Consider the following 25,500-nt stretch of genomic DNA (forward strand, 5'->3'; position numbering starts at 1 on the left):
TAGAATCTGCAATAAGATATATTAAGAGTGAGATAAGCAGGGTTCATCCACTATTTATTCCAGATCAGCCCCCACAAGTTTTACAGACCAGATTGTTTCATATTCCTGGTTCAACAGGATCACAATAAAGCATCCTCCTCTGGGAGCTGAGCTGAAACCTGCCATCTGTAGCACCAGCTGGAATTCCAGCTCCTTTTGCCTGCTTTGCACCCATGAAATATGGATGATAATGGAACCAGATGGAGCTGAATACTGATGAAAGTGGAGAAGGGGAGGAGAATGCTCCTTTTAAAACTTGCCTTTGAAGGAAGGGGACATACTTAAGAAGGAGCACCCAGCTTTAAGAAGGCTGTTGCAAAGGGAAAATCTGACCTGGATTTGGCCCCGAAGAAAAGCAGGCATGAAGAATGTCCATATTGTTCACTACACAGCTCCTCTAATGGGGAAATGGGACAAATCCACCCTTGGGGCCAGACTAAGCACTACTAATTTAACTTTACACTGGCATAAAGAAAAAGTGTGGCACTGACTTCGAAATTAGAATCCTTTAGACATGTTTGGACTACAACAGTTGAAGCCCTGACATCATTAGAGGGCACTAACATGAAGAAGACTGGCCCAGTCTCTCCCTTTTCCACATGGATGACAAGGCTCATCTTGACTCATTTTCTCTTCCCCTGGCTTCATATCATTGGCTACTAATGCCAGGGAGCATGGGCACCATGGCACAAAGACTCTAATTTCTAGACCTTCCCAACCTAAAGTTCCCAAATGTTGTTAGATTCCATAATCCCTTATCAGTGGCCATACAGATTGGAGCTAACAAGGACTGAAAGGATATAAAAAGGTGCTACTAAGTTAGACCACTGATCCATGCAGTCCTGTATGAACCCTGCTGATTGGCAGAATTTCAACCAAGTATTTTCTCAGCCTTCCCTGGAAGTGCTCATTCCAACAATACCTAGGAATCCTAGCTTGAGAAAAGCTATACTAAAATATGGGAGGCTACAAGATTTGGATTGCAAAATTATAGACAATGAGTAGATGGTAGCAAAGAAGCAGAACTTAAGTATTCAAATACTTTGCTACAGCCACCCAGTAGTCATCTGGATTTGTGCAGCCCAGATCCAGTAGCACTAAGACAGTGTTGTCCAAACTTGGCCACTTTAAGATGAGTGGACTTCAACTCCCAGAATTCCCCAGCCAGCATTCTGGGAGTTGAAGTCCACTCATCTTAAAGTGGCCAAGTTTGGACAACACTGCACTAAGATATGTGGGAGCATCTGTGAATAAGATGTTTGGTAACAATTTTAGCAGTGATGTTATGGTAAGTTCAAAAGCACTTCTACACCATCGCTCTTTCCCCTCCCCAATGCCTCAAAAGAAACTTGAACATGATCTGTAATCATTGTCACCACTGCTAACTGAACTATGTGGAACACAAAAAGCAAAGAATCACTCAGCTCATCCTATTCTGGAGAAACAGGCATTCCCTTACCTCCCCACCTCCCACCATGCAAAGGGGATTAAAACAAATGGCTTGCATTTCCCTTCCTTATTTTCCACTGCATACTTTTATCTGGATATACCAAGAAATTCTGAACAGATCCGATGAGGATAGAGTTGCTAGATGTGGGCAGCAAAAATCCAGCTGACTGCTGGGTAGCCAGAAAGAGAGTTTTCTGGTAGCCCTATATGAGTGGAAACTGCACAGCTGCCAAGCCACCTTTCCTCTTGAAAGACCTGTTAACATGGCTGAGATATGACCAAAATCTGGGAGGTGAGGTGAAGTGAGAAGAGGCAAGAATGCCTGCTAATGGGCAACTGGACCATCTGCCAATTCAAGTAGAGCTGTAACACTGCAGTGAAAACACCACCTTTGCTTTGTTTTTCAAACAAACAGAACTTCTGTTTCTGCAGTGAAGGCAGAAAAAAATAGCTGCCCAAAATTAGTAGAGTTGCATGTGATTACACAGGTCTGAAGCTGGTTTCAAACTGATGTAGAGCCTTCAAAAAGGAGATGGAGTTAACTATCTTCCTCATCCAATTTTCCCCAATTAAAATTCTTCCATTTCTCTCCGAAGGGTGGCAGTGGTGGTGGTGGAGCATTTTTGTTGGGAATTAAGAAAGTTGTAACATCTCATATCCGGGAAGGATAAAAGTGGACAGTGAAAGTATAGATAGTCCTCGCTTAACAACCATTTGTTCAGTGTTCAAGAAGAACACTGGCGACAGAATGCAGTACCAACATTTCATAATGAAGAAATTGAGTTTCATTATTTTAAATGATGGGGTGGTTGGAGACAGGGTGTTGATGTACTACATAAAAAACAGCTACAGGGAAAAGTGGAGGTTCTCTGTTACAACCAAAGCACTGAAATTTGCCATCACAATAAATCATGTACATTGACATCTTCTTCTAAAATTATTTCTTGTGCTCTGCTGTAGGAGCAGTGGAGAGAACTGAAACTATTCTCCCTGATGGCTGGAACACATCTTGGAACACATGCGTATATGCCATCCTTACCTGTTCTGGGAGCTCTCCAGATGTGTGGACTTAATCAGCTGTAAATTCTAAGAATTGAAGTGCATACATCTGGAGGATTTCCAGATGGCAAAAGCTGCTGTGTGCATTTGCATCAAAGGAATAATACTTGGTAAGCTAGTTCCCAGATTCATGGGTGCTAGAAGAATCTAGCACTGATTAAAAACAATCAAATAATCAAACCTAAATGGATTTTGAAGAGGCTTTGTTCTGTAGTACAAGTAAAATTTTGCACCATAAAGTGCAATTGAAATAAAGATGTTTCATAGGGTTGTTTCACATTCCTCAGTCTGACCTCTTTGGCTACTACGATGATCTCAATAGTTCCCCCTGATTTAAAATAAAATGGTGATGCAGATCTTCCCATCTTCTTGTAATCAGTGAGAAATGTCCCACTGCTTTCAGTCTGAACATGTATCTCACTCTTCAGATAACTTCAGAGATGCCCCTTGGAAAAGCGTTGACATTTTCAGTTTTTACAAATAAAGCTTTCATTATTCATCCTGAGCTGCTAATCCATGACCTATTCCATGAATGTTCTCTCTCACACACACAAATAATCATAACAGATTTCCTTTTGCCATTTTGGAACTTGCCCAGGCCTTGTAGCTGCTTTGATAAAAAAAAACTGCCATAAGTGTTCACTGTTCTCTCAGGGCAAGTGAATTCTTTTTATATCAGCTGCTGTTGATATTTGGGGTAACTCAGCTTTTCATTACTGGAGGAGAATGTGATTGGGGGCTCCTAGCCAAACATGATCTGCTGGAAAGTGCCTTGGTTTATAGATGAGGTCTTCTGTATGCCTTCCTCAAACCCAGCTAGCAAATCCCAAACTCTGCCTCAACCTCTTCAGAGTTTTGGGGGGACTATCACTCACATAATCCCCAGTCATGGATCTACAGCTAATGTGGAAGGCATCAAGCAAGGCTGAAACAGGGAATGAGAAGCAAAAGCTGAACATGGAACACTTGAATGGTTCTGTTGGAATATAGGCAAATGGTAATGTTCTAGGCAGAATCTTTGTTCTGAAATGTAAAACATGTTTTCCATTTCATGCACATCCCTACTCCTTATCATCACTGCCTTTTTATAGGAGGATATACGCAGCATCACTTAGCATGGCTTCAGTTTCCCACATGGTATGTGGAAATGACCTTGGGAGACAGGGGGAAGAGCCACAGCCTGGGGAATGGTTGGATAAGAGGCAACTTAGCCCACAGAAGGAATGTGGGTGTGGCAAACATCTCAGAAGGGACTCTCCCTAGTTCCTTGGGCTGTAAAGGCAATGGGGGAGAAATGTACATTCAGACTTGCAAGCTTCTGTTAATGTAACCTTACAATAAAGTAGAATTAATCTATCTGGTTGTGCTTCCCATCTGGACTAGCTTGCTAGGCTGACAGTTTTATGTATTTTCTATATCCTTTCTGGGTTAGTTATGACTGCAACATGTTAAATCTAAGAACCAAGACAGAAAAACAGACTCAGCTTGCTTTATTTTATTTTTATTTATTTTGGCTTATGCTGAAGTAATAACTGTACAGAGTGCATAGTGTCTTTCTTTTCTAACTAGTAATTTAATATAAAAATTTCCATGTCATATGTTATGACTATTTCGTATCTGGTTGTTTCCAATTTTCTTTCCCTCCAACTTACAGTCATGATATAAATATAAACATTTTTCAACTAATGAGGTAGCCTTCATAGCTTACTGAGCCACAATATCCTAATCAAGGTAAACATTAACCATACTTGGCATGTTGCACAAATGCGTCTGCTAAGTCACTGCTTGACCTGATTCAAAGCACTGTAGGAATCCAGCCAATATTTCTTGATATAAAAGAGCTGTTGCTGGTTGGTAGTCCACAAAGTCTTGACTGATTTTGCTGTATAGAACTGATAAAGATCCATACCACCATTTTATTTACCTGAACATTATGTCTTCTTACCTCCCACCAAACAATTCTGCCTATTTTCACCACTTTCTTCCTTTCTCCTCCCTCCCTACAACAATATGTATTTATAAAATGCCTTTCACAACCACTTTCTCCATTCATCTACGAAAGCTTGTAATACTATTGCCTATTCTTAAAAGTCCAACAAATCTCTCTCTCCCCACCCACCCCCTTTTTTCCCCCAAGTTGTTCATTCTGGTCACCTCTCATATACTAAAAGTAATGAAATGTTAACTTTTCAATTTTAAATCTAAAACAAGTAGCTAAAATCCCAAGCATGTGTGTATGAGTGTGTATCATGCAACATATATAGACATCCTAGGGCTGTGCAGTGCTTCAGACTGAAAGGCACAAAATTGTTTTGGAGTGTGCAGGAGTACACACACAGCACCAGTCTGCAACTCCTTAGCCCAAACATGTCTTGTCCCAGGATCATCTAGCAGCTGAGACCTCACTGAGGGTGGGGGTGCTGTCTTCTCAGAGATCTGCCCTCCTGGGTTTCAGGTCCTCCAGCAGCCTCAGTATCAGGGCTGGGGAGAGTTGGTGCCTTGATCTTGAAAAAACACCTTGCCTATGCCCAGGGACTCTGCTCCTGAGGTGGCAGGTTATGAATATCTATGTGTTAAGTAGGACCACAGGGACAAGATAAGGATCCCGCTGTCCAGGAAGTTCCTTATCTGAGCTGCAGGACCGGTCTCTTGAGTCCCCTGGCCTTTTGGTGTTGGGTGATTTCAACCTCCATGCCCTGGAGATGAGCCTAGGTAAAATTTGGGAGTTTATGACCTCCATGGTTACCATAGGCGTATTCTGACTTAATACTCTTAGTTGGTAACATCTTGGACCTTGTTTTCTCCTCTGAGGAGTTGTGTAGTGATCTCAATGTGGAGGATATTTCTCTTATCTCTTTGCCATAGTCAGATCACTTTCTGGTTCATATGAAATTAACTGTCACTTGTAACCTCTATGGAGTAAATGGGGCCATTAGATGATATGCCCCAGAAGTCTCATTGATCTAGATGGATTCTGGATGGGTTGGGGGATTTTTCCAGTGATTTCAGGGGCAGTTCTGATGAATGCCTAGATTTGTCTGCTGTGGACAACTATCATTCAGTTTCTAACCTTCTCTTTATTGGTAAGGTTGGGGGCAACTACAGAGTGTCCTAGAAGAAACAATTTACCTGGACCCTTTTCAGCCAGGGTTCAGACCTAAACATGTGATGGAGATGGCATTTTTTGCTCTTGGGGGACCTGGATGGGGATAGTGTGCTCCTCTTCTTCCTTTTATACCTCTTGGCAGCTTTTGATACAATTGACCATGGTATCCTTCCAGAGCCCTGGGAAGGTTAGGGACCGGAGTTACTGCTTTATGGTGGTTCCATTCCTTTCTTAATGGGCAGTCAGTGGTTGTGGGGGAAGAGATATTGCCCGGTGGATGCTCCCTTGTGGAGTGTCCAGTGTTCAGTTCTGGAGGAGATGATCTGTATTGTATCATCAAGACACTGATGCTGTACATTGCTACCCAGGCCATGCAGGAAATGCCATCTATGTTTTGTCCCATTGTCTGGAGGCTATTAAGGTATAGATGGGATGAAACATATTAAAGATGAACTCAAGCAAGACTTGTTGCTGTTTGTACATCTAGGTGCTCTCCTAGCTCTGTATTATCTTTTGATAATTGAAGAGTAAGACTATGATTGGGTGGGGGGTTCTCCTGGATTTGTGGCTTCTGTTGGACAGACTGGTGGAGGCCTGCTTTGGCTGGTGTGCTAATTGAGGCCCAGTTGGAGTGGGAGGACCTCACAACAGTAATTTCTGCCCTCGTAACTATTTGTTTGGACTACTATAATGTGTTCCACATGAGTCTGCCTTTGAAAACCACCCAGAAGCTCCAGCTGCTGCTGAATGCAATAACCCATTTGTTATGGGTTGCTTGCTATTAACATATGAACCAATGTTGTAGGCCCTGCATTGCTTCCTGTTGGTTTCCAAGTGCAATTCCAAGTGCTGTTTTCAACCTATAAAGTCCTATATGGCTTGGTATCTAGATACCTTCAGGACCACCTCCTCCAACCAGAATTAATCCACCTGATCCATGCATCCCAGAAGAAACTACAGTTGGTTTTTCACTTCCTCAAGGTGAGAACTTTTTTTAGTGTTTTTTAGTGGGAGCACCCATTTGATGGAACAGATTAGGCTTGCCCCCACATTGCTGCCTATCCAGACATTATTAAAAATAGAGCTCTTCTGGAGGACTGAGATGTTGTTATCTATGCACTGTTGAGGGTATTGATATCATGCTGCCTTGTGATATTTTAAATGATTTATACATTATGGGCTTAGTTCTTAATTTTAACTGTCTTTCATTGGGGAGGTTTTACCTATATTGGCTTGGGTTTATGTTGTCTCATGCTACTATTGTTAACTGCTGAGAGTCTGATTTTATTATGGCGGGCACAAATCTGATAAATAAATTCTACAACTGCTCTGAGGAGTTGCAGACAGATACTACATTGCTATCCCCTTGCATTCTGAAGCACCTTTTTTGCCTTGAATCCAAAGTGCTACGCAGCTCAAATTCAAACTAGCTATGCAAGGAAAAACCATAGTTTAAGGGCCTCCTTGTAAGGCATGCTAGTTTTCTAGAGCTGCACACAAAGTTTCCCATCATATGGAAGCTCACAAGTTTTAGCTGCAGCAATGGCAAAACCTACCATGTCCTCTCCTACAGTCACTGGCTGGTGGCTACAATTTTAATTTCCCCACATTCCATGTAGACAAAATGACATCATGATGCAGGAAGAGTCTGGGAAGCAGCCCTCACACTGCGTTTGCAGACTCCATCCTTGGTTGGGCTGGGCTGCTCAGAGGGAGTTTGGTGGAATCAAAATCGGTGACAGAGGAAGGAGCGTCATGGCAGCCACTGTGAAACAGATGGTAGCAAGAAATGGAAAGAGGGAAGCTGACTTTGGTCCCTGTGGTCATTGAACACCATTCTCCCCACCCCAATATTCTGGTTCTGCTTCTATATATAAGACATTGACACATGGAGGAGTATTCAGACTTATGCACCTCCCTGGGCACTTGAAAGTGGCATAGCTCATCAAAAGCTAACTTACTGTTACTATCTTCTTGCTTATTTTGACTCTAACTGAATCTTTCATGGGATCCATTTATATAATAAAGCAAGCATAGAATGAGTTTTGAGTTATGGAAAACAAAAAGAATCGGACCCACTCTGAAGTGAGTTTGTCAGGGGAAGACTTACATTATTTCAGCATTCAATTCTCTGAGCAGCAATAATGTATTCCTTTCCATTCTAGCTGGTTGGGAAGGAAGGGAAGGGAAATCTCCATAGTTCTTGCCTTCTGAACCACGCAAAGTGATTGAAGAAAGAGAGGTAGAAAACAGGAATGCTACTGATGTACCTCTGTGTTTAACAGGGCTTCTTCTAGACCCAAGCTCTCTGATTGCAAGAAAGTAAGCTGCAAATTAGTGTGCTAATTTGAAGCCCTGCCACACCTCAATCCATCCCGTATTCAAACCATGTCCAGCCTGCTTTATTGTTAACACACCTTCCCTTTGTGTTTTCAATCTGTACACCTCCCAGGTCTGTTTCACATTCTTTCATCAAGTCCAGGGCCTTCCAGTTCAGCCCACGTCAGCTAGCCACTAAGCCTAGAGAATCCCAACCCAGCCTATCAGAAAAGGGCAGCCAGTAAATATTTGCTCTCCACACTCAAAAAGGCAGCTCTCAGAGTATGCGGCTTCCCTCTTGCCGCACTCCCAGCACTCAATCCATAAACAGCAAAAATTTCAAAAAGATTAAAGAAATACAAAAAAGTATCTCTACCCAATGGAATCCATGAATTTGTCCCCATATATCTGTGTTCATTTGTCTCTGGGTTTACAAGGCATTCACCAAGATAGTCTAGTCAATGCACAGATGTAATGGGCTCTTTCTGGGAAACAAATGTTTCTATATAGCTTCTTTTCTGAGTTGCAGGCAAAGTATATTTCACTTACAAGTCTCGTGAATGTAACATAATTGCTAGTTTTATGCTAGCAGAAGGCATTTCTCCGGACATGGCTGAAAGAAACATAAACTGGGGTGGGCATGACTGACAATCTGCCTAATCAAATTCTGGAGAAATATTTACCTGTAGTGGAAGCAAGAGGGGGATGAAAAAGACCTCATGTTTAAATGATAGCGTGAAATGTAATATTTAAAATATCACAGCGTATTACTACTGCTTTGTAGCCAGAAATGTGACTGATGAAAGTGTGTGTGTGTGAAGTTGCAGAGATACATGGTGGATCCTAACATCAATAACTTTCCTTCCCCACATGTGTTTTACAAGCCATTGGGTTGAGTGAATGACCTGGTTCCAGAAAGACTTAAAGGAGAACCACTGTCAGGTCCCTTTTCTGCAGTGGAAGAGGCTGTCTACAGCTTCCTTGCAAATCTCAATGGGTTCTGGTAACTACAATTAGGGATGGAGCATTGAAAGGTTTGAGGAATGTGCTGCCAGCTGATCCTCTGTAGCATGAAGGGGTATTCATCCCAATTTTGCGTCAGAACAAGAATCAGGCAGATGTGCTGTCAAAACTGAAGCTAAGAGGCTGGGCTTCACTAGGACAGGGAAGAGGCAGGGATGTAGTAAAAGACGGTGGGGTGGTAAATTGGCAGTAGTGAGTCCTGCAAGTGGGCAAAGAGAGGGATAATGGTGGTGGTGCAGGCTGTCAACTTCAAAGGCATTTGCAGGAGGGAGGCCAATAGTGAAATGAGAGTCATGACATCATGATACAAGCTCCGCTGAATACGTGTCACATACAAAAAGGGCAGGGCTGGCATTACTACACTTGTTTGATGGAAGCACTGAATCCTGCAAATGCTTCTGGCTTCTGATTTACCTGAGCCATGCAGATCACTTTTTCTCACAGGATAGCTGGGCCTGTTCTATGCTGGCTGAAATTTCCTGAAATAATAGTTTTGCCAGTAAAGTCCCAGCCACAGCCACCAGGTCCTGTCAACGTAATTGAAGGCACTCCTACATCACTATTACCATAAATAACCAATACAAACGTAGCATGCTTTGTGAGATATTGAGTTGAAATTATTCGAACATGAATTGTATGATATTAGAAATTGACCTGTATTACAACCTGTATACGTCTTTTTTGTAGAACCATTTCTATTCCCTTGGAGAATAGTGTACAAATTTCTTCCTCTTCTCCAGATGTACACATATACAGATATACATCATATTTGAATGATTTCCTAATTATTTGCTTCCATTTGATCATGTAAAGAGAAAGTGGGAACTCTATGAAATGAACCAAACTGAATTGGGGGGGTTTGTGGGTGATTCGGTACTTTCTGAACACTATAGAAAGCCAGACACTGACTAGGCCTGCGCGAAAATGATTACTTTTGTACAATATACAGCCACCTTAATTAATGAGCCACCTATATTAAAGGCAGTACATTGTTATTAATATAAGACACCAATAATTATATATGACACAATGACAATGAATAGCTTCATGCCATGTATCTGTATGAATGGACAAAAGATGGAGCATTTGAGATCTACTCAAAAGCAGACCAAAAAAAAAAAAAGGATGTTTTGGTGGAAAAGTATCAGGAGATGGGACTGGCCAAACTTTAATGGATCCATCAAGCCTTGTTGGAAGGTATAAAAATGTATGAGAACTGTAGTCCTTTGGATGTATCACAAAGAATGAGGTACTATACCCAGTGGGTGTCCTACCTCAATTCCCCAGAAACTCAAAGCTTGTCTGGCCAGCTACACTTCAGTTGGTCAGGTACGTATGAGTGTGTCAATGTGTGAATGATTGTAGCTTTTAGTTCTTAAATTAAACAGTAAAAGTGGTAAACCTGCATTTGTTTCAACATAGCTGAATCTGTGGATAAAAGCAAAGCAAAACAAAACAAGGAGTGCTGAAGGTGTTTTCTGGTCCTCAGCATCACACTTCCAGCTTCAATTTTTCCACAAAGTGCCAAGATAGGGAAAGGAGGAGTAAGGTTACCACTTGAGTGACTGACAGGTTTATTTTTATTTATTTATATTTCAAATTTAGTCACTGCCCATCTCACTCAAGAGCGACCCTTGAGTTTATCTTTAATCATAGGAAATGACTCCTCAGAAACCCTGATGAGCTAAACAGGGGCCAGTCTCAGTGCTTAGGTGGAAAAGGTCCAAGCACACCTACCCTGTTAAAAGAAATGAAGGGCATATAAGTAAATTGGATGTAGTGTGACTGGGGAAAAAAAATCTTAGAAAAGCTTCCCTTGATTGTACAAGGCCCACATCCCAGCTGTAACGGCCTGCTCTCCCTTGTCCTTCTTTTCCTTCCTCGCCATTTTGTTTCCCAGTCCCATAGGCTTCCATTTTGGATCTGGGCTCCTCTGTAGCACGGAAGATTAGCATCAATCCCTCTATTGCAGTTTGAGTCTAACCGAACCCCTCCCGCCACCTCCTGGGGTTCTTTGCGATTTTTAGCACCATTATGTAAACGTTTCTGAGAACAGGCTTCCCTCAGCACATTTTTAAGACTCAGCATTGCAACTTTTGCTCAGTTCCCTTCAGCTGTTATTTGCTTTCTTCCTCCTTCCCACCCATCACTGGAGTATACCTTTTTTTTTTTTTACACGAACCAGACGTTTTCCCTCCTCAATTCAGCACAGCGCAGGCTATAAAGCTCTTTTATTTCAGGGACCTTAAAGAGACTCGATTGCAAGTCGTGTTCTTTAAATGGATATTTATTTATTAACGTTGCCCTAGCTGGTACTTTACAGCCATGGCTGTGGCCTCTGAAGGGAGCTATTTAAGAGCCATTTTGCAGCATGTTATAATAAAAGTTTAATCGGCTACCAACCCCCAATTTCTTTCTGTATGTAGGGATCGAGGCAGGAGCATGTGTGCATGACAAAGCAAGGAAGAAAGACACGAAGCACAGCTTGCAGACAGGGCCATGGAGAGTCATTTGAACACATGCACACACATCTATGCATTAAATAGCAGCATTCACAGCTTGAAAGTGACATTGAAATCAATATTAGTGGCAAGGGAGAAGGCCTACTCTTTGTCTCCGCTCCCTTCTGTTGGAGGTAACCAGAGCTGAAATCCGATTAATTGTTCAGATTAATTCCAACCAAAGAAGTGGACAACCTTGGTCCATCTAGTAGTTGCTGAATAGCAGTTCCCAGCATTCCTCCCATTGGCAAGTTGGTTGAGGCTATTTGGCACCATCTGCAGGATACTGGTTCCCCACTCTTGCATAGGGGTACCATTGCAAAAAGCCAGAGCAGAGTTCATTCCTATTGCCTGCCCATCATTTGCTCCTTCAAATCTAAAGATTACAGGGCAGGACTTCAGGAGTCAAAGGGCAAGGGTCAAGGTCATCAATCTTTGGTTGAGCTTCTGATAGCAAGGCTGCTCTTCAAGAGCCACTGTAACATTCTGGAAGATACACAGGCCTCCTTGAATTCTTGTAGTTTTGACTTTAAAAAAAAACACACGTTCTCATATGCTATGATTTATCCTTGATTCAAACAGCCTTTCTCACTGTTCTCACTCTCTGTAACAGTTGGACCTCCCCAAGCAGTTTTTGGTCATCAGGAGGGTAACTTATGTAGCCTATTTTGCAGATAACAGAAGTTTAATTCAAGACTTCTACTATCTCTAGGGTTGTCTGTTCCAAGTTTAGTTCAAAGTTAAAAGAGTACATGAAAGGAGAACAGAGGTAGCTCTAAAACTGCTAGATAAAGATAGTCATGGAACAGCGGTCTAAACCAACAGTGCTCACATTTTTACCACTGTGATGAGATATATTAGAATTCTATTCAAATGAGGATAACGATTTCCACATTTGTATTGCTACGTACCAATGAACATGGGCAAATTTTAGGCAAATCTGCATATCCATGCTCTGTTCCACCCTATACTGCCTATACCTCTCCAAAGTGTTGACTGGAAAACCTCAGCTCGTTTCCAGAGAAGTTTTGGACACACAGTACACAAACAAACATGTGTTTGCACACATCAGTAGGAGATAAATAAGATTTTCAATTTCCAAATGGCCCAGACAAGCCCCGGTGGGAATACTGGTGCATGCAAGTAAGAACTAAGGCCCAAGGCACTGAAGACCTCAACCATGAATCCTTCTGGATGGTGTAAACAAGCCTTGCGTGCTCTGCTTGAGCTCTTCTTCTAACCATCAGTGGTCTGAGCCAAGCTTTTTGGTTTATCTATGAGAAGGGCAGCTTCCTTCCTTATCCATCTCTCTTCCCTTCCAAGTATTTCAATCTCAGTCAAGGTCAGAGAGTCATTCCACTGCTACCTGAGCCTGCAGGGCTCAAGGGGAAATTTATAGCCGTGTTGTTCATCATCACATGGAAAGCTTTTCTCACTAGTCTCTGATAAAAACTGCCTTTGTGACTTTCTATGGGTAGAGAGATCTGACACTGGAAAAGATTTATCCTGGGCAGAGCAAGACAATACTACACATAGCTGCCTTTCCTTGGGCTTGATAAACGCCTCCTCCCAAAGTGAAGCCCCTGTATATCCGAGATGTAGAGGTCACTGAATAGATTACTCCCTTGAATTGCCCAGCCATGTAATAAATGAGGGAAGGAAGAACAGCTGCCTCCTTAAAACCTGTATTTTCCCAGATAGTAAAGTCAGCAGTACCCATTTTTGTACCCCAGCTACCACAAGAATCAGTGACATCCTATCTTTGAAACTCCCTCCCAAGGGTGGGTCAACTCACACCATCTCTTTTTTTTTAGGCACAAGCTGAAATCCTTTTGATTGGGTTGTTGTCAGCCCCACTTGGTAGACCAGATCAGAAAATTAACTAGAATTATATTTAATTGAGATAGGAGATAATAACAGAATCTTGCAAGCCTGATTGTGCTGTACCTCCTCCTCCTCCTCCTCCTTACAGTTCAGTGAATTAGGAAGGTGTCTGTCTCGGCCGCTTCCAAACCTTATCTGGACATTGGGACTTAAAAAATGTTTCAGCCCTTTTTGCCTAGACAATGGTTTTTGCATATTTCTGTCAAGGTCATCTCTCTGACTCTCTACAGGTGTGTTCAAGCAGATGCCAAACAGCTACATATCAGGATGCTTTAATTTATATGCTTATCCTGGGCAGAGGGTTGGATTTGATGGCTTTAATAGCTCCCTGAAGTTTAGAATGCAATGATTCAAGGTTCAGGTAAACTGGAATTTGCTGCTTATCAGATGTGATGGTGGCTAACCAACTAAGGTGGCCTTTTAAAGGAACTACAGCAATTAGTGGAGAGTTGGCTAACACTGACTACTAGCCTTTAATGGTTATAACTATCTAAAGAAACACTGGTAGCAAATCTTACATTTCAATTGCCAGGGAGAAAAATATGGAGGGTATTGCTCTCCTGTCCAAGCTTGTGAGGTTCCCAAATATATCTGTTTGGCTATTATGTGACCCAGAAATCTTCTCTGGGCATCTCCGCACTACTACTATTTTGATTTCCCAATCTTCGATAAAGCAGAAGCCAAGCTAGTATTGTTTTCAATATGTATAGATTTGTGTATGTGTGTGCCTTCAAATCAGTTTTTGACTCCTGGTGATTGCCTGGACTAGTACCTGCAGTTTTCCTGGCAAGGTCTTTTTTTTTTTTTAGTGGTTTGCCCTTGCCTCCTTCCTAGGGCTGAGAGAGAAGGACTGGCCCAAGATCACTCAGCTGGCTTTGTGCCTAAGGTGGGACCAGAACTCATGGTCTTGTGGTTTCTAGCCTGATGCCTTAACCACTGCCCCAAATTGGCTCTCATAGATCTTTGCCATCCTTGAAATGCAAGAACACCATGAGCCAATCTTTACTTCCCTTCTTCCAGCAGACTAATAAGGGAGTGCAAAGAATTTCATTCAATCAGTCCTCTAGCTCCTGAGCTAAAATTATTCAATCTCCTTAACCCCACTACTCTTTAAGATGAAAGAAAATTAATTGCTAGCACTTCTCACCTCCTTACAGATTTTATTTTCAGCACATAGTCTCTGATTGAAATCCCTCAACTCCCAGCCACTCAACTCACAAGCAGACCACAAAAACCCCAGTTCCTGCAGTTTACTCACAAGGAGCAGTTGTCTGCAGGTGGGCAATCTCTGTCTGGCAGTTTGCAACAGCAACCAAAACAACCCTCAAAAGCTGTTTTATAAGGAGCTTCCAGTGAGGATTCATGGCAAACTAGATGTCCCAGAAGGAGCGGGGATGGCATTGTGGTAGAGATTGATGGCCAAATATGAATTCTGGCCAGCAAAGTCTCTCTAAAATAGAGAGACATTGTGAGATTGCCCACCTGCACTCCAGACAACTGCTCCTTGTGAATAGACTGCAGGAACTGAGGTTTTTGTAGTCTGCTTGTGTGATGGAATGGAATTATGAAGGCCAAGCTCAGGGAGATAAACATTTTCTTAGCTCGTCAGAGGAGCGTGGGAGGAACAAGAGGATGAGACTGGCACCTCCCTGAGGAATTCACACCGTTGTGGCTGGAGGACTTTGGAAACTGGGGTTCTAGTCTGGGAAGATTCTTGCTAGAGGTTGTAGCTAATAAACATAGCTGGACTGAATTGGCATTGTCTCTTGGAGTTCCTTGGGCTAGGCCTGACATCAATCTTCCCAGACTAAAACCCCAGTTCCCAAAGTCCTCCAGCCAAAACAGTGTGAATTCTTCAGGGAGGTGCCAGTCTCATCCTCTTGTTCCTCCCACGTGGTTCTGGCAAGCTAAGAAAATGTTTATCTCTCTGAGCTTGGCCTTCATAATTCCATTCCATCACAGCTTGTGAGTTGAGCATTTGGAAGTCAATTGATTTCAATCAAGCTCACAGCCCTAATACAGTTTATATGGACATAAGGTTCACAGAAGCCTCATTCCTTAACAGCTTTCATATGTAACTAATGTAGAGCTAAAGAGATTTTATTATTTCTGGATTACAAAGGAATGAAGAAAAAAAGGTTTTGAAGATTTAAATTTTTTTGGCAAAAAGTTTAGCAAGGAGTCAATGTAAGAAAGTTTAAAATGGATAAATGGGATAGTTCTTTTGAAAGATTATGTTTTGGTGAAAGTGCTTTTGAATAAATTGGAATTAAAATAGACAAACAAACTAGACATTTGTGGGAATGTTTTTCGTTTACTAATAAAGAGTACAGACAATTAGTGGATTCTACAGAGCAAAAGATAAAGGTAATATGAGCCAGACTGTGATGCTGACTAACTACAGAGTGCCACTTGAGATGAAAGTATTAGGGGCACAGGAAAACAAAATAGAAAAAAAAAAAACGGGGAGAGGGGAAGCTTGCCTTTTCTTTTTCCTTTGTTTGAGACACTTTCATTTTTGGATTATAATATCATAATGGCAACCACCAGTAAAGTGGCAAAAATGGAGGGGAGGAGAGGATTGCTAGAGCAACCTGCAGAGAGAAGAATTACACCAGATTTACTTCAGAAAATGTTTGAGCAACTGGCCAGTAAGTTAGCTGAATCACTTGATACTAAATTGACAATTTTTGAAAAAGGAATGGATGAAAGAGGAGGTAAAAGAAGTTAAGAAGATGGAAAGCTCTGTAGAACAAGTGTCTGGAGATGTAAAACAAATGACAAGGTAGAAATTTTGGAGAGTAAGATGGAAGTTATAGACAGAGAGTTGGAAAGAGAATTAGATAATCTGGCTCTACTGGAATTGAGAGAGAATGAATTTTGTTTGAGATTTAGAGCAATCCCAGAGGATTCTGGTGAAGACATTAGAGAAAAGATTACTAAACTTTTAGCAATTTTTTTGGATTGGGATGAGGAGGATACAGAGGCAGAAATTGATAAAGTATATGGAATAAATACAAGATTTGTGAGAATAAGAAATGTTCCAAGGGATGTTTTGGTGCACTTTTACAGGAAGAAAACAAGAGATCAAGTTTTGCAGCAGCATTTTAATAGAAGATTGAAGACTGATAATATAGATACAATTGCTTTTGAAGAAATTCCTATTAGAATTTTGCATAAGAGAAAAGAATATTCTTTTTGACTGAGAGATTAAAGCAGAAAAGGATCCCATTTTAATGGGACAAATTGGAAGGTTGGTGATTTTTTACTTTTAAACAGCAGAGGTTTCACTTGAATTCTGTCTAGAAATTGAGGGAATTTTTAGAAAAATTCAACAAGGAATTGGAGGAGATTCAAATGGAGATGTCAGAGGAGACTACATAAAAACTCTAACAGATACAACCAGAAAGGGATGATACTGAACTAGGTGCCACAGGTAACAATTTTTCTAAATAGTTGGCTTGATTATGAATTACAAATGGTTAATGTGGACTATAAATGGAGCAAATGCTCCTCAAAAGAGAAAAAAAATCATTATTTTAAAAAATTAAAACGGGATATCATTTGCCTACAAGAGACACATATTAGGAAAAACAGGACATAAAATATTTGATTCATAAAAATTTGGGTGAAGAGTTTATTTCAGCAGGAATAAAAGAAAAAAGAAAAAAGGAATGCAGTTGTTTTGTATATAAATCCCCAACTAAGACTAGAACTTGTACTGACTGATGAGCATGGTAGATTTGTTGGGGTGGAAGTTAATTTGCATCAGACAAAGACTTTGATATTGGGAATTTATGCCCCAAATGAGGATAAACTATTGTTTTATAAAGGACTTATGGAAAAATTAATAGGTTTTTCTTATGAAAATTGGTGTTTGATGGTGGTTTGAAATGGAGTGATCTCCCCACAACTGGACAGAACTTTCAAGAAAACCATAAAAATCACTCAATGCAAATTACCAAAAGTTTTCTTTGATTTGATGGCCAGTTAAGGGCTGGTTGGTATATGGATACAGAAAAATGGCAATTCAAGAGAGTATACCTACTTTTCTGAAAGACATAGATCATTTTCAAGAATAGATATGATTTGGATTTCAAAGAACTTGGCTACTAAGGTTTCTAAAGCAAAGATATTATCAAAGATTTATTTAGATCGTAAACCCGTGAGTTTGGTTTATAAAAGAAAATCTAGTTCTTTTAGATGGAGACTAAATGAAATGTTGTTACAGAAAGAAGCAATAGTGGAGGATTGCAAAAAAGAAATTTAAAGATTTTTTTGAAAATAATGTAGTTAAAGGCACTGATTTAAGAATGGTTTGGGATGCAAGTAAAGCTTTTATTAGAAGTCATTTTATACAACATAATAGTGAACTTCAAAAGAAGAGTCAAGAGAAAACACAAGTTATTTTGGATGAAGTAAAGAGAAAAGAATTAAAGAACTTTCCAGAGAAGATAAGTATTTCTCAACAAATTAAGCTTTTACAATGACAATTATCTATGATAACAGTAAAAGACATAAGAATAAGAATAAATTATCTGAAGCAAAAAGAAATTTCAGTTTGCAAATAAACCAGGGAAGTGGCTAGCATATAAATTACAAAAAAGAAAAAGAAAATGATATTGAAATTACCAAGAGGGAGATACTGTATTAATGGGCAATGCAGCCATCCAAAAAGCACTCATTCATATTATTCCAACTTGTACAAAGGAAGTGTCATCTCTCTAGAGAAAATAGATGAATATCTAAAGAAAATTTTTTTACCGAGGATTACAGAGGGACAGTGATAGATTATGAACAGACCTATAACAATAAGGGAAGTTTCTGAAACTATAAAAAAGATTAAACTAGGAAAGGTACCTGGACCAGATGGATTATCAGGTTCTTATTATAAATGTTTTGAGGATGAACTTTTACAACCTGTACAAAACATGATGAACTCTATCCTATAGAGAGGAAAGATGCCAGAGAGGCCAATATAGCATTAACACCTAAAGAGGGATAAGATTTAACAAGAAACTATGGGCTGATATCATTATTGAATAATGACTACAAGTTGTTCACAACAATTCTAGCTGATAGACTGAAAATAATTTTGCAAGAATTTTTTCACGAGGATCAATATGAGTTTTTACCTAAAAGATAGTTAAAGGACAATGTTAGAAATGTGTTGGACATTTTGGAATATTTGGAGCAACATAATGAAAAACAAGCTGCATTGATCTTCTTAGATGCAGAAAAGGCCTTTGACAATTCGAACTGGGCTTTCCTGTTCAAGGTTTTGGAAGATATGAATTTTGGAGACAACTTTATAAAATGGGTAAGATCGATTTACACTTCACAGAAAGCACATATAAATGTTAATGGAGATATAGCAAAACCCTGTGAGATACAAAAAGGAACAAGACAGGAATGCCCACTGTCTCCTCTCGTTTATTTTGGTTCTTGAAATACTGAAAAGAGATATAAGACAAGATGAGAGGCTTGTGGGAGTAAGGATTAAAAAAGAAACTTATAAGTTAAGGGTTTTTGCAGATGACTTGGTTCTGGAAGATCCCTTAAAGGGAATTGAAATATTAATGGGCAAATTAAAAGAATTTGGTGCATTAGTAGGTTTCAAGATTAAGAAACAGAAGACAAAGATGTTAACAAAAATATGAAAATAGAAGGTCATACAGAATTGATAATAAAATAGGTTTTAAGATTGAGAAGAAGGTAAAATTTCTGGGTATCACTATGACATTTATGTTATTTCAAAATAATTATGCTAAGAAATAGAATGACGTTTAAAAAGACATGTTAAGATGGGAGAAACTACAACTGTCATTGCTGGGGAGAATTTCTGTGCTAAAAATAAATGTCTTGCCTAGAATTATGTTTTTGTTTCAGACAATACCTGTTTTGACAACTGATGCAGCATTTAAACAGTGGCAGAAGGTTATATCTAAATTTGTGTGGCAGGGGAAAAAACCACAAGTTAAATATAAGGTGTTACAAGATGCAAAGGAAAGAGAAGTGTTGGGTTTACCCAGTTTGAAATTGTAATTTGCAACTTGCTGTTTGGTTGGGATGAAAGAGTGGGTGTTGTTGAGAAATAGAAGGCTTTTGGAGTTAGAAGAACATGACCTAAGATTTGGGTGGATATTTGTGACACAACAAAATTAAGGTTAATGTGCATTTTAAAAATCATTCTGTTCGATGTGCCATATTGAGAATATGGAATAGATACTTACAAGAAATTCAGGTTGTGCCCAAAAACACCTTTGCGGATCTCAGCACAAGAAGCATTTTATAGACGAGAAATAATAGGCAAACCCAAATGGCTAACTTATCACGAAATACTAGAATTTTGTCAAGAAGAATGTAAAATAAAATCAAGAGATCTGGTGGCAGAGGGATATAATTGTCAATGGTTTTCTTATTTACAATTATTAGAAATATATTGAAATTGGAAACAGAAGAACAAGTGAAAGAATTTATGATAAAGTTGGCTAAAAGTTTTGGTTATAATATACAGACAGAACAATGGGAAAATATGTGGTTGAGAGGATTGAAATTTACACTATACTATAATCTTAAAGAGATTTTTTATAAAATGATGTATTGTTGGTATATGTCACTAGAGAAACTGTCTAGAATATATAAAGGCACTTCAAATTTATGTTGGAAATGTGAACAACAAGAAGGGACATTTTATTAATATACAATTGAGACCAGAGGTTTTTCTTTTGGGATTGATGGACAAAAAGTTGGAAAAAAGTCATGGAATTTCATCTTTGTACATGATAACTGCAATGAGATTATTGTATGCACAAAGATAGAAAAATTTGGCACTACAATGGAAGAATGGTTGGTGAAAATGATGGAACTTACTGAGATGACTAACTTGACTTCTTTAATCAGAGAAAAGACAATATCTATTGCTGACTGGAAACCCCTTATGGACTTTTTTGTAAAACAAAAAAAAAAAGCTTATGATCTATAGTTTTGATTATTAGACAGGATAGATTATAGAAAGAAGAGAGTTACGTTGTAACCATAGAGTAAGAGGTAAATTTATAATTGCACTTATAACTGCTGTAAAGAAGATCAGAAGCTACTTCTTTGTATCTTTTTTTCTTTCTTTTCTATTTTTCTTTTCCTTTTTTCTCCTTTCTGGCACTTTTAGCTTTCTCTTTGATTTTTCTTTTCTTTTTCTTACTTTATATTAGTTTGTATCAGTTTTTATTTTCCTTTTTAAAAATCTTTAATAGCAGTGTGTGTGTGTGTGTGTGTGTGTGTGTGTATGTATGTTGTTTTATGAGGAGAAGTGACAAGGGTGAGGAGGAAACAAAAGCATAACTATCTTTCAAAGACTTCTTGGGTGCCATACCACCATTCTTCCCTTGCATTAAAGAGCTCCTGTGGGTTCTAAAAACAAAATGGTAGTAATTCTGTGACCCCAGCAGCTTTCCCCACAGCTGCAACCATGGTAGCATATTGCTGTGGGAGATGGAGAGTGGTGTGTAACCTTCTAAACCACATGGGCATGAAAAGGGAAGCTCCTAGAACAAGACCTACATCTTACGTGCGGATGGGAGAATGCAAGAATACAATGGCTGACTTAACTTGGAAGAAGGGGTCAGCCAAGTGGACAGTCCGCAAGGGCTGTAGAGCAGCAGTGATTCAAAGGACAATATTGGCTTTGCTGTGACTTTCAACATACAGGTAGTCCCCAGTTTAAGAACGGGTTCCATTCCCAAGGTCTGTCCTTAAATCGAATTGGTATGTAAGCTGGAACACTATTATTGTATAATACGGTATAAAGAGCATTGTGTAATGAACTCAAACCATTGTGTATTTAACTCAAATTTTGCTACAATAAGCTCCGTTGTTAACTATGGGTTGTCTGTAACTGGGGCGTTCTAAACCCAGGGACTCCCTGTACTGGATCAGAATTAAGAATAAATAAACCCAGCTCCTCCCAGTGGAAAACATAATGAGAAACCCATAATGGAGGAGTGGATTGTGAAAATGGTGGAACTTGCAGAAATGGCAAAACTGACCTGTGTGATCAGGGATAAAACAACAAGTAATTTATAAAAGACTGGAAACCTCTTATGGACTTTTTGCTGAAAATGGGAAAAAAATGAATTGGTGGTTTATGGATTTGCTGATTAAAAATGATTGAATATGGGAGGAGAACCATATTGTAACTTTAAAGAGGGAGGAGAGGTAATGAATTTGTTGTAACTGCTGTAAAGAAGATCAGAAATCTCTTCTTTATGTTTCTTCTTGCACTGTCTTTTCTATTTTTCTTTTTTATTTCTTTTTCTTTCTTAATTGCACTCTATATAATTTCAAGTTTTATCTTTTACTTATGTGAACATCTTTAATAAAAATTATAGAACCAGAAAACATCATGAGAAGATTTAGGCCTGGAGCAGGTATTGCAAAACACTGATGTGGAAGTGCCCTATAACTTCCATCCTTTGGCCATAATGGTTGGAAAATTCATAGAGCTTGTCAAACACAGTTTTAAAAGAGTTTTTGCAATGGGATTTTATCAGTCCTGCTCTGTGTTGTTTTATTGTGCCGCTCAATGTTTGTGGCTGTTTTGAATATTTTAATGTTGTATGGGCCACTATGGAGACCTTGATGGTTGGACAGCAGGCTGTAGAATATAAATATGTATAGCACTGGACTATATCCACAAAGTACTGAGATCTCAGCAATGGGCAGTGTAATGTATTTAATGACTAAATAAATCATAAATATAGTGCAATGGATGATTATTTTTTTTTCTGGTTCAGCTCATTTCTCATCTTTCTTCCCTCCTGAAAAACGGGATCAGTAAAAGGCAACCACCAACACAAATAGCAAGGGGCGTGTTAGTTGCATCAAGAGTAAAGCAAGTGTAGCCACACGTCAGGCCCATGGTATGAAATAGTGCTGGTTTAGCGCATGCAGGCTTGGGTGAGGTTTAACTGCTAGTTGACTAAGCTGGAGAATGGGCAGCAGGGATTTGATGGTAGAGAATTAGACTTGATGCTTATAGTCTATCCAGTTTTGCTTCTGTTCACAAATGCGAGAACCATTCTCCCCAAACATATGCATTGCTCGTGCCAGTTCGATGATCCAGGATTGATTCAACTCTCTGAGTAACAATTAGTGTAACGGGAGCAGAGTCACAATCACACAGTAACTTTTCCCCCTTCCTTCTCCCTCAGTCTTACATACTTTCCCACATGTCTTCCAGAATATCCTGCAAATCTTTGGAACAGATTTTGGGCAGGCTCGTGTAGAGGACTACAGAGATGGCTTTGAAGGAAATATGCAGAAGCCCCTGCAGTAATAGGAACTTAGCCCATGAAAACAGGAAGGTGTGAGAAAGAAAACCAAGATTGCCATACCCTTTCTTTGGTATAAGAGGGAGGGAAGGAGAAATGCTGTCAGGCTTTCAAGGTTCTGCTTTATAGGCTATATCAATAAAGTAAGTCGTGGCATTTGTTTCCTAACGTGGTCTACCTAGGGTTGACATGGGCTGACAGCAAGGGTTGCAGTAAAAGGAGGAAATTTGCTCAGCTGATATTGCCTGTTTCTTGACAGCAACAAAAGCATTTGCTATCCTAATCTTCTAAACAGCTCAATTATACATCTCAACCCTGGACCATCCAGGTGATACTGTCAATATCCTGACCCAGTGTCTGGAGGCAGTTCAGGTCGGGATGGGGAAGAACAGATATAGGCTGAATCCTGGCAAGACTGAGTGGCTGTGGTTATCTGGGTCCCCTGGATCTGGGGATTTGTCATTGTTGGCCTTGGATGGGGCTGCACTTCCCCATTCAGGACTGGTGCACCATTTGGGGGTTGTCCTGGACTCACAGCTCTTCCAAGCAGGTGGCAGCTGTGGCCAGGCTGTTTCACAGATCCATCTGGTGCACCACTTCTGCCCATTCCTAGAGAGGGAGGCTCTTCAGACAATCACTCGTGCCCTTGTTATCTCACGAATGGACTACTGCAATGCACTCTACATGGGGCTGCTCTTAAAGAACATTCAGAAACTACAGCTGGTTCAGAATGCAGTGGCGTGGACAGTGATGGGCACACCATGATACACCCATGTATCACTGCTCTTTTGCAGACTACACTGGTTGCCAGTTGGCTTCCTGGTGCAATTCAAGGTGCTAGTAATAACTCATAAAGAGCTTCTTGGCAAGGTCCTTGTTATTTGTGGGAATCCCTATCTCCAATAACTTTTGCCCACCCAGTAACACCGGGCAGAGTGGGCACATTTCAGGTCCCTTCAACTAAAAAGTTATCTTTTGGGACCTAGGAAGTACGCCTCCTCTGTCATGATACCTGCCTGCTGGAATAGCATTCCCCCGGATATCTACACAGCTCCCAACCTGCAGCTGTTCTGCAAGTCTGAAATTCTAGCTCTGCTCCAGGCTTGGGGTTAAGGTGATTGCTGTAGTTCTATTAGTTTTCCTTTGAGGTATTTGCATTGGGTTGTTTGTTCTGGATGTACATGTCTTTTTTTTCTTTCATTTTAGTGTGTTCTACTGGGTGCCTTACACTCTGAGGTGTAAGGCACCCAGAGTCACTGGGAGTCGGGTGGCCTATAAATCTTAAAAAAAAAAAGTCCCAACCTTTTCTTCCATTGATCAGATCCTTCAGAAATTCTAAACTGATAGCTTCCTCCTGTTCCTGTACGTCTGTGCTCAATTGCCAGAATCAACCAGGGATTCTACTGTTCCTTCTGACATTCTGCTAAAAGGCATAACTGCTATCCTGTCTTTATCTTCTCCCAGTCAAGTTAAACATATGTTTATCCTTTAGCCCATTTTCCACAATTCTAGAAATGTTAAAAGGTTCAGAATTCAGCTTCTGCAAATGATAACTTAGAAGGTTCTAGCTCATACGATAAGCTTGAAAGACTTTCAAGAAAAAATATAACCTTCCCATTTTCTACAGATCAAGACAAAATATAGAATCTCTCTATAAATATATTTCTCATCTCCTACTCCCCCCCTCTGCCCCCTCTCCATTCTATACAAATACAATTGGCTTTCTCCTCTTTTCTGCAGGCAATGGGTTTAACAGGAAAAATGCTGTGCCTGTAAGACAGCAGAAAAATAAGTTGCCATTATTACACTATGCTATAGGTTTTCAGGAGGAGAGAAAAGACCATGAAGAAGGCTGGGGGTAGATCAGGAGCAAACAAATCAAAGGGGAGTACATCATTCCTCAGAGAGAGAACAAAGGGAAGGAAGCAAAATGAGAAAAACAGAAGGTCTCTGGTAGTGTCATTCGGCACAGAGAATGTACAGAAAACAGCAAACATTCAAAGGAACTTAAATGCAAGAAGTACTGTATGGAAGTCCTCCTCCCACAGCTTTTTTTTCTTTTAAATGAAGAAGCTAACACAAGCAAATTGAGAGACATAAAGAAAAGAAAGAATATATTTATAGGATACTGAATGTTTGTTGCTCGGATCCTAGCGACGGACAGAGCATTTCTTCAGATGCCATGTTTTTGACTAGAAGGAGACATCTAGAGATATTAGGGTTTATTGTTGCTTTTGCATTAGATTAAAATCAATATATAATTGATAGGGTGGAGTGAATCTCTTGAGTTGGTTTTCTCTAATTGCCTCATCTGTCCATCCTTAATAAGTTCACTCTCTCCTCTTTCTGCTTAAGTCTGTGAATTGTATAAACAAACAAACAAATAACTAGCAGTCCTTCCAGGAATCTTCAAGCATCTTCACATGCATTTCTCCTACAATATGCATTTCTATAAGCATGTTCACTAAAACCTATGTTCCTAAGGAATTTTCTCTCATTTAAATTTTCATTTATTTTTTTAAAAAGTGTTTTTTTAGTCGCCAGCGGCATTGCAAAATTCAGAAAAGTGTTAATTCTCAGATAGGATCGGGAAATGGGGGCTAGGTAAGTTTGCATTACAATGTGAACCAGATGAAATGTCTCCTCCACATTATTAATCAAATGAATTATTTGACGTGACAGCTACACCCTCTTCTGGAGAAAGAAAACTTTGTTTGAATTATCTGGCCTGGCTGGTAACTTCCAAAGACATTTCAGGTAATATCCAGGCTGCCTATAAGAAACATTGGGT

General features: G+C 39.9%; 1 protein-coding gene across 4 annotated transcripts in view; it reads right to left on the reverse strand.

The window, feature by feature from the left end:
- Positions 1–25,500, reverse strand: part of OLFM2 (olfactomedin 2) — a 207,239-nt gene that overhangs the window by 40,568 nt on the left and 141,171 nt on the right. The gene's annotated exons all lie outside the window — the stretch shown is intronic.

The sequence above is a fragment of the Python bivittatus genome, unplaced genomic scaffold (assembly GCF_059951505.1).
Source record: "Python bivittatus isolate LINGU-HERP-01145 unplaced genomic scaffold, Pbiv_v1 ctg000220_np1212, whole genome shotgun sequence".
Taxonomy (NCBI): Eukaryota; Metazoa; Chordata; class Lepidosauria; order Squamata; family Pythonidae; genus Python; species Python bivittatus.